This window comes from Leptonychotes weddellii, chromosome 10, assembly GCF_054177405.1.
Source record: "Leptonychotes weddellii isolate Sample4059 chromosome 10, ASM5417740v2, whole genome shotgun sequence".
In the NCBI taxonomy this organism is placed as follows: Eukaryota; Metazoa; Chordata; class Mammalia; order Carnivora; family Phocidae; genus Leptonychotes; species Leptonychotes weddellii.
In genome coordinates, this window is record NC_138378.1 from 40542676 (window position 1) to 40558847 (window position 16172).

Genomic DNA, 16172 nt, shown 5'->3' on the forward strand with positions numbered 1-16172 from the left:
TCTTTCCTCACCATCCTCTGGCACCTCCCCTTCACTTAATCTCCTCTTGTCCCATGACATTCTATAGCCAAAGTGTTCTCCCTTTTGGGAAAACATGAATCTTCAGGCACAAAGGAAATACCTTTCTCTTTCCTTTTGGAAGAAAATTATCTGAATAATCCTGGACTCAACCAAGCAGAAAAGTTTCTTTCTTCCTTCTTTTTTTTTTTTTTTAAAGATTTTATTTATTTATTTGACAGGGAGAGACACAACGAGAGAGGGAACACAAGCAGGGGGAGTGGGAGAGGGAGAAGCAGGTTTCCTGCAGATCAGGGAGCCCGATGCAGGGCTCGATCCCAGGACGAGATCCCATGATCTCATTAGATCATGACCCGAGCCAAAGGCAGACGCTTAACGACTGAGCCACCCAGGCACCCCAGCAGAAAAGTTTCTTATGGCAGATAATTTGCCTTTGGAAAGTTCTATGCCAGTGTAGAAATACCTTGAAGGTTATATCTTTAATAAACCCTAGATGGGAACTCTATAGTACAACATATGATATGCTACTGAAGGACACCTCTGTAACTAGAACAATGTTTTGCATTGCATCCAGTATTGTTTGGGTGCTAAACTAACAATTACAGAATCATTGTCTAGAGATGGAATGGCTTTTAGCCCTTTTCCACATATACATGAATATGTGCTTTATCCACTCAGTCCTTTGTCCAGTAGCATTTGTGAATTGCCCACCACATGCCAAGCTATAGATACAAAGAAGAAGACAGAACAGGGTCTGTCCTCAATGAAGCCCTTTGGTAGGGGCAGGGAAGGGGGAAAGAGAGAGAGGGATAAGTGAGCCAACATTTATAATTTATTTATTTATTTATTTTTAAATTATAAAAGTAGGGATTCAGTCAGATTTAATTTTAAAAATGGAATGTATCTCACATAAGGATCTTGTTAGAAATGTTATATCTATCTGGGCACTACAGGAGATGCACCGACCTACAACTCATGGGGTAAAGAGTGTACAGACAATTTTCATAAGGAGTTGAAGAATTCAAAAATAGTTTACAAAGAAAATCAGGAGGCAGAAGATGCTTCAAGAGGCAAGGTCCTCAGAAATTGTTCTGGAATGCTGGTTCACTTGTATCAATGTCATGTTCCTGGTTCAATTTCTTGAACTCCACCACTTGGAAGAAGATGTGCTCAAGGATATGTTTGGCATCTTGTTGGTCCTTTGGTAGTTTATTGGTTACTCCAAGAATGTCACCACATTTTCTGACATAGAATTCCAGGTCTTCTTCAGTACACTTATTGGTAATCTGAGCAAGGCGGGCCTTCTCAGAAGAGAACGTCTCATCTAAGTCAAATAGCTCCAGCGGAGGAGGTGGTAATTCCCTGAAACTGGGAGGGAAAACCGCTGGCTGAAGGGCTGGCAGTGGCATCTCAAACTGAGGCTGGATGAGCTGGAGAGGTTCATGTTTCACATTTAGCTGTTCGTGGGCCCAAACACCACCTGAAACCACAGGAACTGCTCCCACCAGTCCTGCCAGTCAACCCTCCAGTCTCTATAATTTATTTTTAAAAGTGCTGTGGTAGTTATGCATAAGGGGCTATGAAAGTACAAAGGAGGAACCCCTAACTCAGTCTGAGGAGAAGATGGATTGTGGAAGATCAAGGAAGGTGACCTGGCTGAAGTAATATATGGGATGAACTTTATATATCAGGGAGTTAGAAGGTGGAAATGGTATTCCAGATAAAAAAGAGCATGTTTGAAAAGGCATTTTAAGTCAATGAACATTTAGTGAATGTCTATCATGTGCCAAGCCCAAGGAAGCATGGAGTGTGTTCAGGGAATGGCAAGCAGCTGCATGTGACTGGAGTATAAGATACAAATTGGGAATTAGTGGGAGATCGACTGGAAAGTTCAGCAGGAGCCAGACCGTGAAGAGCCTTATATACCATGCTAAATAGATTGGACTTTATCCATAGAGACCAACAAGACTGGATTTATGTTTTGGAAAGTCATACTGGCATTAGTATAGAGAATGAATTCAGGAATACTAGTGCTGGAGGTAGGGCATCCAATTAGGAGGCTATTACAAAAATATATGAGGGCTTAAACTAAAGCAGCAGCCACAGAAATGGAGGACAGATTTAGAGATATTTAAGGGGTGGAATAAATAGATCTAGAAATCTAAGAGTCACCACATATGAAGCCATCTCCTTTATCCCCCATTAGCAGTTTTAGACCTGTCAACTTAGTAAATTAAAAAAATATACAGCCACATGTAGGAATTCATACCATTAATTTCCATTTAAACCCATATTATATTATACAGAACTATTTTTGGCTGCAGATTACAGGAACCTACCTTGAAGTAGCTTCTGTGAAGAGGGGGTTTTGAATGATACTGCAGTTTGTTTCATAGACCAGAGAAGGATAGGCATGCAGCTGGATGTTAGAGACAAATGGAACCAGAAACTTAAATGTCACCAGCACACTCATTTCCTGACATCTTTCAGCATGTTGGTAGTGTTTCTCCTATACAGATCAGTTTCCTAAATATGGCAAGAAATGGCCAGTAACAGTTCTGGGCCTCCGATTCTCAGAGTCATTTCTCCTTTAATCCTAACATTGACTTGGCTTGTTCACTTTGGCCACAATTCTATGATAGGCAGCTACCACTAGAACTATCGGGTTCAAGATACGTGTGTGTTTGAGAGGAGGAGGACAGAGAACAGCTCCTGGAGGGAGGGCCATTATAGGCAAAACAAAACATAGCCACCAGAACTTTGTCAAATCCAATAGATTTCATCTAGTGCCTTTGACTTCCATGCTACAACTGATGCTACTGATCATCTTCACTTTCTGGAAAACTTCCTTAGTTTTTGTTACTGCTTCCCCTTTGACTTCATGCTCATTCTGCTTCATGCCCCTCACAGTTAAAAAAATGTGTTCAAAACTCAGTCCTTGATATTCTGATCAGCAGATCTCAAACATTTGATTGGTGGATCTCAAGTGGTTGCTGCCACCTCATTCCCTTATCTTCACTTTTCCTGAGTATCCAGCAGGGAGAGGAAGAGTGTAGTTGGTTGTGCCACTTCTTTTCCAGCTTACCAGAAATTTTACCACCAGCTCTTATCTCTTGATCTCATGGGTTAAGGGAAGAGTAAAGAGCAAATCTTTTAAAGAAGGACTGGATTCGGGGCGCCTGGGTGGCTCAGTCGTTAAGCGTCTGCCTTCAGCTCAGGTCATGATCCCAGGGTCCTGGGATCGAGCCCCGCATCGGGCTCCCTGCTTGGCAGGAAGCCTGCTTCTCCCTCTCCCACTCTCCCTGCTCATGTTCCCTCTCTCTGTCAAATAAATAAATAAAATCTTAAAAAAAAAAAAAAGACTGGATTCCCCTGCTTTACATTTAGAAAATCCATTGTTCTTATAGCATTAGCAACATCTCTCTGTGGATGACTATTTCCTAACCATCTTGCTTCCAGGATACATCTTGTGATCTAGTCAGTCTTACTATCACATGGATATTCCAAGCGTAGTCCTACCTCCCTGTCTTTGTTCCTTTCCTCCCAACAATACACATACCATTCACACATCAAGGCCCAGCTTAAATTCTCTCTTCCTTAAAGACTTCATGGCTACTCCAGCCCTCTTGATCTTTCTTTTTACTGATGCCCCACTCCAACTTACAGTTTCTAGTATACAATTAGATTTATCAATTACATTTATCATCTTGTTATTTTGTCATTGTTAGAGAGCATTTTGTGGAAAGAGCTGGATTTTTTAAAAAAATTAAATGTTTGACAAATAACATTGTATCAGTTTTAGGTGTACCATATAATGATTTGATATATGTATATATTGCGAAATGGTTACCACAATAAGCTTAGTTAACCTTCATCACTGCATATAGTTATACATTTTTTCTTTTAATGAGAACTTTTAAGATCTAATCTCTTAACAACTTTCAAATGTATTGTTAAATATAGTCACTGTGCTATAAATTACATCCCCAGGACTTATGTATCTTATAACTGCAAGTTTGTACCTTTTGGCCACCTGTATTCATTCCCCTTTGCCCCCAATCCTTGGCAACCATCAATCTGTTCTCTGTATCTATGAGTTTGTGTTTTATTTGTTTGTTTTAGATTTCATGTATAAGTGAGGTCATAGAGTATTTGTCTTTCTCTTCACTTAGCATAGTGCTTTCAAAGTCTATCCATGTTGTTGCAAATGGCAGGATTTTCTTCTTTGTTAGGGCTGAATAAAACTCCATTGAATATATATGGAAATATATATATGTATATATATATATATAATTTTCTTTATCTATTCATCTGTTAATGGACACTTAGGTTGTTCCCATGTGTTGACTATTATAAATAATGTGGCAGTGAACATGGGAGTCTAGATACCTTTTCAAGATAGTGATTTTGTTTCCTTTGGATAAATACCCAAAAGTGGGAATTGCTGGATCATATAATAGTTCTATTTTTAATTTTCTGAAGAACCCCGTACTGTTTTCCATAGTGATTGCACCAATTTACATTTCCACCAACAGTGCACAAGGGTTCCCTGTTCTCCACATCTTTGCCAACACTTGTTATTTCTTGTCTTTTGATAATAGCCATTCTAACAAGTGTGAGGTGATATCTCAATGTGGTTTGATTTGTATTTCCCTGGTGATGTTGTGCACCTTTTCGTGTAACATATGCAAAAGATTAATATTGCTACTATAAAAGTGCTTTCCAACAAATAAGCCAATAGAGAATGGACAATTTACAAAAGAACGCAAATAGCCAATAACCACCTGAAAAGGTGTTCATTCCCCAGGAAGTATTAAGGATTTGCAAATTAAAACAGCCATTAGAAGCCATTTCTCTCTCCCAGAAAGATTTATATTCTATCTAGAATTTGAGACTATAGGACCACAAAGGCACATTGTTGATGACAGTATAAAGTGACACAGTTTTTTTGGTCTGAAAATGTTGGACAAGGATACACACACACATACACTGTCCTGATGGTAGCATAATTTGTAGTATTATAAATAATATGAATTCCCATCAACAGGAAAATGCCAGGTAGTTGCTGAAAAGAGTGGAGAAGGCCAGAATTCAGCTGCATTCACAGCCATGAATAGGAATGAATGATTTTGCAGGTTGCAAAACCATACAATATAATCCCATTGTGTAAAAGAAAGAAGGAAGGAAAGTATTTAAACATATACTTAAAACTTCATCAATCTGTTTATATGCCTGGAAAATTATTTGGAAGGAGTCACACCAGTTACAAAGAATTACCCCTAGGGAGCAGAAGTAGGAGAAATAAAGTGAGGAATTTTCACCTTTTAAACATGGCTGCAATTGTTAGGATTATCTGTTTTTAATATGTTAATCTTGTCTCTCCAATTATTTAACTCTGGCTCCACATAACGTCATCTATTCCTGGTAGCACTTATCACAGTGCTGATCATTTAAATACTTGGCTCTACTCTCCACTTTCTTACATGGTGTCTGATTAGTAGTCTGCTGTAATTTTTATCCTTATTCCTCTATAATATAATGTTAGCCCCTATCCTCGTCTGACTTCTTAAAAGATTTCATTTTGTCTTTGGTTTTCTACAGTTTGAATTTTATATGCTTAGGTGTAGATTTTTTAGTATTTTTCTTAGTTGGTGTTCTGTCAGCTTCCTGGATTTTTAGTTTGCTGTCTGCCATTAAATTTGGAGCATTCTTGGCCATTATTTTTTCCCGTTAGATCTCATATTAATCACAATTATTGTAAAATCCCTGTCTGATAAAAAAAAATCTGTGCCATGCCTGAGTGTAGTTCTGATGCTTTTGTGTCTTCAGACTGTGCTTTTTCTTGCCTTTCAACATGGCTTTTAATTTTTTTTGCTGACAGTCAAACATTATATGTCAGGTAATAGTAATTGTTAAATAGGCTTTTTAGTGTAAGATTGTAATGTTAATCTGGCTAGGATTTGGGTTGTGTTTAATGTTTTCTGTAACTGTAGGTGCTGGAGGTTTCAAATTTCTCTAGTGTCCTTGCTTTTGGCTCTCTTGTTGTTATAGGGCTTAACTAAGGACTCTTCCTTAAATAGAATCTGTGTCTTGAATCTCTTTCAGCTATAATCCACTGTTATTCTTTTTTTTTTTTTTTAAAGATTTTATTTATTTATTTGAGAGAGAGAGAGCACATGAGAAGGGGGAGGGTCAGAGGGAGAAGCAGACTCCCCGCTGAGCAGGGAGCCCGATGCGGGACTCGATCCCGGGACTCCAGGATCATGACCTGAGCTGAAGGCAGTCGCTTAACCAACTGAGCCACCCAGGCGCCCTAATCCACTGTTATTCTAATGGAGCCCTGATGGTGTGGTGGTAAAATGTGGGTAAGGGAAGTATTCTATAATCTTATTATTAAATCTCAGTCTTTTAGTGGGCCACTTCAGAAGTGTCTCTTAGCTTCCCACAATTTCTGGTGAGGCAGGAAACCTAGAGAGGGCTGGAGCTGGAGAAATTCTCTTCCCTCAGATTGGATAAGTCTCTGGTAAAGTCCTTCCCCCTGGAGAGTGGGCATCTGTAGGGGAATTCCCTGTGTGTGTTTAACAATGTCACTTTTCCCCTTCCCCTGCCACAGTGTTGAGGGAATCTTTCTTGGCTTTTTACCATAAGAAGTTGGTGGGGACCCCCCTCCCTGCCACAAGAAGTATAAACCCCACTAAGGCTAAGCCCCCAAGAGATTATCATTGTTATGCTAGTCTACCCTCAGCCTCCAGAAGTTAATCAAATTTACAATTTAAGGGTCCCTACCAGTTTATGGCTCTAGCATTTCTGCTCCAGGCAAGCAGATAATTGTGACACTCTGGGTTTTCCATCTTGCCAGATTTCAAGGTAGCAGATTGCCTTGCATCCTCAGTTTTCTAATGGGTGCAAGAAAAACCATTGCTTTTCAATTTGTTCAGTTTTTTGCTTGTTGTAAGGAGAGTGATGACTTCCAAATATTTTGCATGTTTGAGGTGATATGTGCTAAACACTTAGTAGTCACTAAATAAACTATATTAGATTGTAGAATTTTGTATATTTACAACTTATTTTTTGTTCTGCAAATTGCCAGCTTACATAAAAGTTTTTAAATGAAAAATTAAAGCCATCTTCAAATATTTAGAGAGTTATAATATGAAAGATTAGATTTATTCTCAATGGCATCAAAAGATCTAGTGGAAATTTTATATATGTAGGCAGATCTTTTTTTTTTTTTTAAAGATTTTATTGATTTATTCGATGGAGAGAGAGAGAGACAGCGAGAGGGAACACAAGCAAGGGGAGAGTGGGAGAGGGAGAGGCAGGCTTCCCGCAGAGCGGGGAGCCCAAAGCGGGACTCGATCCCAGGACCCTGGGATCATGACCTGAGCTGAAGGCAGACGCTTAACGACTGAGCCACCCAGGCGCCCCTAGGCAGATCTTAATACAAGGAACTTTTAGGAAAATTATTCAACAATGTTGGACATATAGGTTTATCATTTGAAAATCCATTTCTAATTGTGAATTGATTTGGGAATGTCAGTAAGTCTTTCCTACTCCCATGGGTGAGTATGTGGAAGCAGAAGCTAAGTGACAAATCTTCAGGTACTTGCAGTAAAAGAAAAACTATCTTGGATGAGAGATGGCCCTATATAGCTTCTGATGAGGAGATTCTTTGATTCTCAGTGTATCTTTTAAGCCTCCCAAAGGAGAAAAAGTCCACTCCTTTTTCAAATTTTTGTCTAAATAGAGTTTAAATCCATTTACACACTTGTAATGGTGATGGCCTTTGAGGAAGCTGATGTAGAGTGTCCTGAACCCCGTCCCAGGCTTGCAGCTAAGGGCTAGGCATGGAACCCATCTGCAGCAGGATGTGCCAGTAGTAGCCATGCCTCCAAAGGAGACCCCAGTGGGCAAACTTGCATGTATGTGTAGTGCTGAGCTGTCTTGACATTGTTCACAAGGGTGCCTATGAAGTAGAGGAGAAAGAAAATGCCTTTGCACAAGCTCCTGTGAAGTGACTTTCCCCTTATGCAGGAGCTTATGTTCAGGGAAGAGATAGGCTCAACATGTCTTAAAAATTTATCTACATTGCTGGGAAACTGCTGTATGTAGCATGCTTGCTGCAAATACAAAGCTTATGTGTGGCATGGCTGTTTGTATTGCTTTTGCACTAAAAGCTTTATTGTTAATGAAAAAGAGGGAAAGACCTTAGTTGGTTGTTTTATATCTTAGTGTTTTATTTTGAAGAAATAGTCATGTTTCCAAAGGTTAAAAAATAAATCAGGTCTTTAAAAAGTTGTTTTCAAGGGCTAAGAAATATTTTGAAATAATAATGTTTCTGAATTGTATATAATTCATGGTTTCTGAACTCTATACAATTCATTGGTTTTTTTCCCCCCTACTGATGAACTCAAGATACATTTATGAATATATTTTCTCATTTTATTTTCCAGGAACCACTTATGTTGACTTCAATATACTTATTAAAGAACTGGGCCCAGAAAATTTAAGTTTTTGCCCAAGTCACATTGGATGTTAGTAGCAGAGTTGATAGGTTTTATATAAAGTGATTCTTTCCTAACACTCATAATCTTAAAAAGAATTATATTGTAATTTATAAACATTAAAATTCATTCTTTTTAGTGTTTAGTTCTGTGAGCTTTGACAAAGGCATACAGTCATGTAACCACCACCACAATTAAAATAAGGAATATTTCTTTGGGGTGCCTGGGTGGCTCAGTTAAGCATCTCCCTTCGGCTCAGGTCATGATCCCAGGGTCCTGGGATCGAGCCCAGCATTGGGCTCTCTGCTCTGCAGGAAGCCTGCTTCTCCCTCTCCCACTCCACCTGCTTGTGTTCCCTCTCTTGCTGTCTCTGTCTGTCAAATAAATACAATCTTAAAAAAAAAAAAATATAGAATATTTCCATCAACCAAAAAAAATCAATTGTGTCCTTTTAAAGTATGTTTTGTTTGTTTGTTTGTTTATTTATTTATTTAATTTATTTGACAGAGAGAGACAGCAAGAGAGGGAACACAAGCAGGGGGAGTGGGAGAGGGAGAAGCAGGCTTCCTGCTGAGCAGGGAGCCTGATGCTGGCCTCGATCCCAGGACCCTGGGATCATGACCTGAGCCGAAGGGAGACGCTTAACGACTGAGCCACCCAGGCAGCCCTCCTTTTAAAGTTTTAGATTTTACTTTTAGGTCTATGATCCATTTTCAGTCCATTTTTGTGAGGATGTGAGGAAGTATGGATGTAGTTATTTTTTTCTTCCTTCCATCATTTCTTCTCTCTCTCTCCATCCTATTATCTCTCCCCCCTTTCTTTTTCCCTTTTTTCCTTTCAAAAGTGGATATCCAATTATTTGAGGACCATTTGTTGAATCGCCTTTTTGTTTTTGTTGAAGATAATTCACCTTATATGTGCATATATAAAATTTCTGAGCTCTCACTTTTATTTCATTAATCTATATGTCTATAAGCCTCATGGATTTTAAATTTATTAGTGTGGATAAGACCTAAGATGGCCATCGTTATCCCACTGCTTGAGCTGTGACATGCCAAAAAAGTACAAAGCAAAGATTTCTATGTATATATACATACATATTTTGACTTTTAAAAAATGTCTTACTATAACTCATTCACATTTGTATTTCCAATCTAAAATACTGAGATTACATTTGGATCAACACCTTTGGTACTTATATCCTAAAACTAATTATGTTGCCAGTGTAATGAAATGAAAAAGTTAACATGTTTAAATCTGTCATGTGAAACTATTTCAGATATCACAGTGAAACCATTTTGACATCCTGGTTGTCTCTAGTCCCATAATTACTTTTTAGTTTCGAGAAAATCTGTTTCAATATTAAAAGTATTCAAGAGTAAAACATTACTAAAAAAGTAGAGATATTTCTTTCTCTGAACTCTTAGTACAAGTCTCTTTGTTTTTGTCTAACTTCATCTTGTCTGGCCTGAATGTGAGTTGCAGAGTGTATATCAAAATTGGTGGGACTCCACCTTCTCCCTTGCCTACATTCAAAGCAAGACTTCTTTGGTTCCTCTGACAAGAGCTTTATTCCAGCAGTTATTTTGTTTCTCAGGTACTCTCTCTTCAAGCCCATGTTTAGCTGTAGATAGGTTTTGTCTCTATTGTTGGAGGTGATGGGGTGCAGGGAGCAAGGGATAGAGTACCAACTGCTAAAATCTCTGCTCCCTACACCTCCAGGTCTGGGGTTCTAAATCACTCATTCCTGGGAGTGGCCATGGCTATGGAAGACAGAGGAAGAAGAGTTTTTGTAGTAGTTGTTGTTTACCTTGACCCAGACCACTGATATGTTCTATTCTCTTCCCCAGTGACTCTTATTCTCTACCATTGACTGGGTTGGCTTTCTGTAGCCTTGGAAATGTATACCTCTGCCATGACACTGGATGAGCACAGTCACTCCCAGACCAGGGCCGTCTCCTACTCTGTACCATGGACATGGCCGAGCACAAGACTCCAGAGAGCCACAGCTGGGCTTACAGATAGGACAGTTCTTTACTGCACCTACTAAGGGTCACACTACATTGCTTCCACCGTACTGTGGTGTTTCCTGCTTACCAAACCTTGGCTCCCTCTCTTTTAATGGACACTTTGCAGAGTGTGCCTCGGAAGGGACTCTGCCCAACACGCTCTTTGACAGCTCCCAAAAGGCAAGCCATTGCCCTTTACTTGATGCCATTCCCCTCCCTCCCTGATAAAGTGAGTTGTTTTTACCCTCCCCTCTGCCTAGGCCAGAGTACAACTCATTAAGACAGTCTTGGGGTTTGCAGATTTCCTCAGCACTTTGTAACACACCCCCCTACACACACACAACTCCACCCCACTCCACTGTCACAACAGACCCTTTCATCTCTTTTTTGAGGGCACTATAGCCAGGAATAGCTATTTCAGTGGTGCTAAATGAAAAAACATTCTAAGCCTACTGATTTAGCGACCCAAACTCATTGTGTTCATGGTGCCTTATTTGAAGGGACTGTTGTAAGTGGAAGACATCTCCCTGTACCCTTAATGACCCAATACTTGGAGCAGCAACCAGCTGGGGCCAGAGGAGAAGCTGATTTTACCTGTAGGCTTCATTACTCTGTTTTGCTTTCCAAATTTCAGTCTTCTAGAGAGGCACTTGTGCAAATGATCCCAAGGCCTTTAGCCATGCCTTCCCCTTCCCTCTTTTCCAGGGTGTGACTCCCAGAGTGAGCCATTTAAAGATTTGATATGTCATCTTCTACATTCCTTTATGCATTTTTAAAAATATACATGGGGTGATACTACACTTTACTCCTATGTTGATGGCATTTTTCATGTTCATGAAAGGTATAGTTATAGCATGGTTTACTTCACCAGATCTTTACTGACAAATATTCATGTTGCTCTAAGTATCAGATATTGCAAATATCAATTCCCTGAACATCCACGTATGTATGTGTCTGTGCACCTGAATGAACAATGATTTGCTTAGGATGTATACTTAGAAGTGAACTGAATATAGAGCTTATATTTTGATACACATTACCCTTTGGGAAAGCAACACCATTTATGTTGTCACCAGCAGTACATAAGGATCACCTTTTCCCTACACTCTCACCAGCTTTGGACTTTATTATTTTTTTCATCTGTCTCACATCATACCCATGCCATGGGAAACAGAGTATTTTAATATTTTCATTTGCATCTCTGATTATCAGTGGGGTTGAGAATCATTTTTTATACTTAACAGTCATTTGGACTTTTTACTGTGAATTGTCTGTTCATAATTTTTTCTACTGTAGTGTTCATCTTTTCTGTATTGATTTGTAAGAGCTCTTTATGTAGTAAATATGTTAACTCTTTGTCTTGTGTATATATTGCAGATGTTTTCCCCAGTTTGCCTTTTAAGTTTGATTCTAGTGTCTTTTGCTGAATGGCATTTCAAATTTTTATGCAGTCAGATGTGTTGGTATTTTCCTTTGTGACTTCTGGTTTTTCACTCTTTTCCCACTTAATGATTATAAAAATATTTAAATGTATTTATTGCTCCTAATGATTTTTTAAAATCTTAGCTTGGAGAATTTGTTTTGTTAAGGGAAGGATTATTGTGGGATGACTTCCCATGCTGAATAAAGAAGAGTAATATGAAGTCACTTCTTCATAGGTCTGGTGAAATAGAATCTTATGAGCACCATAGAAGTTGAGTGCAGCCAAGAGCCTAGTTCAATGACATTGGGTACGTCTACACAGTTGTTTAAATAATTGCCCCAAATGTTTCATAAGTAAATGAAAGATAGAACATATGTTTCTCTTTTATTAAGTTGAACAAATCTTTTGTTTCCAGCCTTGACCAAATATATACCAGCTTTATAATTTTTAGGCCACTAACCAACTGGCTTAGATTTTTGTATAAGGGGAAAGAAGCCCGGGTAAGTAATATGTTATTAATTACTGTTGTAGCCACTCTGAGAAACAGAATGGACACCCTCTAAAACTTAGTTTCAGATGTTGAGACTGATGACACCACACACACACCAAGAGGGTATGAAAAAGTTAATTATCTATGTAATACCGGTCTTTAGGGAGAGCAGAGCAGGGCAGGCATCTGAGGAGATCCAAAATGGCTTGAGAGAGTAAGGAAAGGAGACTGGCATGGCTACTGTGGTTGGGGATGGAGCTGGGGAAAAGGTTCCTGTGTGTGGGCAGGAACTTGCTTGGTTTGAATCTTCTGGAGTCAAAGGAGGAGCACCCAGGCTTTCTTACCAGCTTTCCCAGATGTGGGGTAGAGGGGCAGGTTACAGGCAGGGGTGTGGCTTACAGGCTGACAGTGATCAGATTCTTATTATAACCACTGATGACTGAACAGTAGCATTTACATATCCTGAAAGGTGGGAGCACCAGTATATTGAAGAATTTACACTCCCCCCAAAATACTGGTTTGTACTGAATGGTGTACATGTAGTTGCTAATAGCCAGAAACTACCAACTAACCAACCAAACACCTTTAAAAAAAATAAGAATATTTGTGTCAGGAATTGCAGATAATCATGATGTGGAGGTTCATCACACCTAACCTGAGGCTTCTTGATAGCCCAGACATTTATGTTGAAACAGATTTTAAATGATTTCCTCAGCCACATGGATACACATGATTTTATACTCCTCTAACAATAATGCCTCAGTCCTAAGTTTTTCCATTATTTGGTGATTTAGTTACTAATGTCCTATGAATCAGATGTCAGCAATGCATTTATTCCTAGAATGTTGAGTATCTAGACACTGTGGCTATTTTTCTTTGTAAAAATTCTATTCGTTGATATATGATTTTCTCATTTCCTCCTGAAATCATTCCATCATTGTCAGTAATTTTTTCTCTCTCTCTAGGCAGCAGTTACTACCCTTGATTGCTTGCTTTTCAGATTTTCTGTCTGTCTTGGTAACCACTTTCAACAGTACAAACAGACATAGCGGAGCATTTACTTCTTAGATATTCCTGCTTTTGTTGAGAGTGTAAGTGGCTATTTTATTTCAGTGGGTTCTTTGACTTAGATTAGTTACATATATCTTTGTGAATCTATTTAGTTCTGAGGTAAGTTTGGTTTCATGTTTAATACTAATTTTTAGGGCCTGAATGATTGGTTGGGAAAACTAAAGAATCAAATATTACTTATTTTTTCACCACCCTAATGCTATGCTATATAATTAATTTTTGCCTTCTGCTTGTCATACACCAGGCTCTTGAGTCACAAATTCCATTTGCAATTATTTGTTTTTAAAGAGTTAGTATTCTGTCCTTTTGTTTTTATACTACTGTTTTTTAATCCTTTCATCCATGCTTCCTACATAGGTTTTTATTGTATGTACAAAAATTTGCTTCCTTTTTCAAGGTATTACTCAAGCACCTTTCACTGCATGAATCCTTTTCCATTATCCTATTTTTTGGAATTACAAACCAGAGATTTCTGAGAGATCAACAGGAATTTCACACTGATATCAAATTCATGGAGTTGAGGGATTTCTTTACTAGACATATTTGGCAAATATAAAAACTGTTAAAATAGAAATCTCAAAAGTTAAAAATAGGGAACAGTCTTTGGTCCAGCTTTCTTGGAAAATGTTGAACAAATTTAATTTAAAATAGGGGCAATAATTTGCAATGACGTGGATGGAACTGGAGGGTATTATGCTGAGCGAAATAAGTCAATCAGAGAAAGACGTGTATCATATGACCTCACTGATATGAGGAATTCTTAATCTCAGGAAACAAACTGAGGGTTGCTGGAGTGGGGGGTGGGGTGGGAGGGATGGGGTGGCTGGGTGATAGACACTGGAGAGGGTATGAGTTATGGTGAGCACTGTGAATTGTGCAAGACTGTTGAATCACAGATATGTACCTCTGAAACAAATAATGCAATATATGTTAAGAAAAAAAAAAGATAGCAGGAGGGGAAGAATGAAGGGGGGGAAATCGGAGGGGTAGACGAACTATGAGAGACGATGGACTCTGAAAAACAAACTGAGGGTTCTAGAGGGGAGGGGGGTGGGAGGATGGGTTAGCCTGGTGATGGGTATTAAAGAGGGCACGTTCTGCATGGAGCACTGGGTGTTATGCACGAACAATGAATCATGGAACACTACATCAAAAACTAATGATGTAATGTATGGTGATTAACATAACAATAAAAATAGGGGCAATAATTTTCCAATCAAAAGAGTAATGTTAGCTCCCTGTTCTTAAAATCAGAAACTCATGAATAAAATGCAAAGGGATTGTGCTATCAGCACTAACTGATGCTATCAGCATTAACATAGATTAGATTTGTTTCTTAAGTCAAATGGAATTAAATCACTAAGCTCTGAACTCAGAAAAACTTCAGCAAGTACTGTACAATCTTGATATAACCTACACTATAACATGACCAAGGTAATCATTATAATCTATCAAAATTACATTCAGCATACCTACACATCAATTATTGAAAGATAATTATATATTCCCTATGAAAATAAACATAGTACTAATATGATGATGAAATAATGCTATATAGGTATAATCATGATGTTATCAGACAGCTTCCAAGAAAAGGTTAAACTTTGATACAATATGATGATCCTCCAACATTACTATTTAATGTTCTAGTTTATGCCTCCTTTCACAAATCTAGGTTTGGGTCTCTTTCTGGATTCTGTTCTCTACCATTAGTCCATTTGTCTTTCCAAGCACTAAACCACACTGTGTTGTTTACTGTGACTTTATAATAAGTCTTGATATCTGATTAAGTCCTCCTCCTTTGCTTTTCTTCAGTTGTCGGCTATTCTTTGCTCTATACATTTCCATATAAATTTTAGAATCACTCACAAAATGCTGATAGCACATACAAATAAATGACTAAAACCCTAAGAAAAGATCACTAGAAGCCACATGTTTCAGGAGTTCCTATGCTGTTTCACTAATAGGTAACTCTGCAATGATGGATGGGAATGAGAGTAGCAGGATACCACATCAACTGGTGCTCCCTGAGCGTATTTGACCTGTGACACCACCACCCCTGTTACCATCAAGGAGAATACAACTGCCTCTTCTCACTTCCACACACAAACTTCCAACCACACAAACCTTCTGTGACTTCTTTCCCCTTCCAGATTAACCTGACTTTACCCTCAGAAAGAAATGCTGGAGTGGACGGGCAAGGAAAGAAGGCATAAAGAGTGTAATTTGCTCTGCATCTCAGCCCTAGCCTAATGGAAATATTCATTTTATAGTTTATCAAGAGACATGTGAAACAAGGTGTTGCAAAAGTATGGGGAAGGCCTACACTGGAGTCAAGTCTATACTTCAGGTAGGAAATTAATGCCATAATTCTCTCTATGGTTTATTATCAAACACACATAAGCCATTTTTCAACTTCTATGTGAATACAATACTTGATAGGTCCCAAAACACAGAAACAATTGTTCAGGAAGAAATGGAATTAAAGGTTAAAAAAAAATTCAAAAATATCCTTTAGCGGAGCAAGATGGCGGAGGAGTAGGAGACCTGGATTTCGTCTCCTCTCAGGAATTCAGCTGGATAGGGATCAAACCATTCTGAACACCTACAAACTCAACAGGAGATCGAAGAAAAGAAGAGCAACAACTCTCTCATCA

At 38.6% G+C, this 16172-nt stretch overlaps 1 pseudogene; it reads right to left on the reverse strand.

Annotated features, from left to right (window-relative positions):
- Positions 1-882: 882 nt before the first annotated feature.
- Positions 883-2491, reverse strand: LOC102729631 (intraflagellar transport protein 52 homolog pseudogene; annotated as a pseudogene).
- Positions 2492-16172: the final 13681 nt, after the last annotated feature.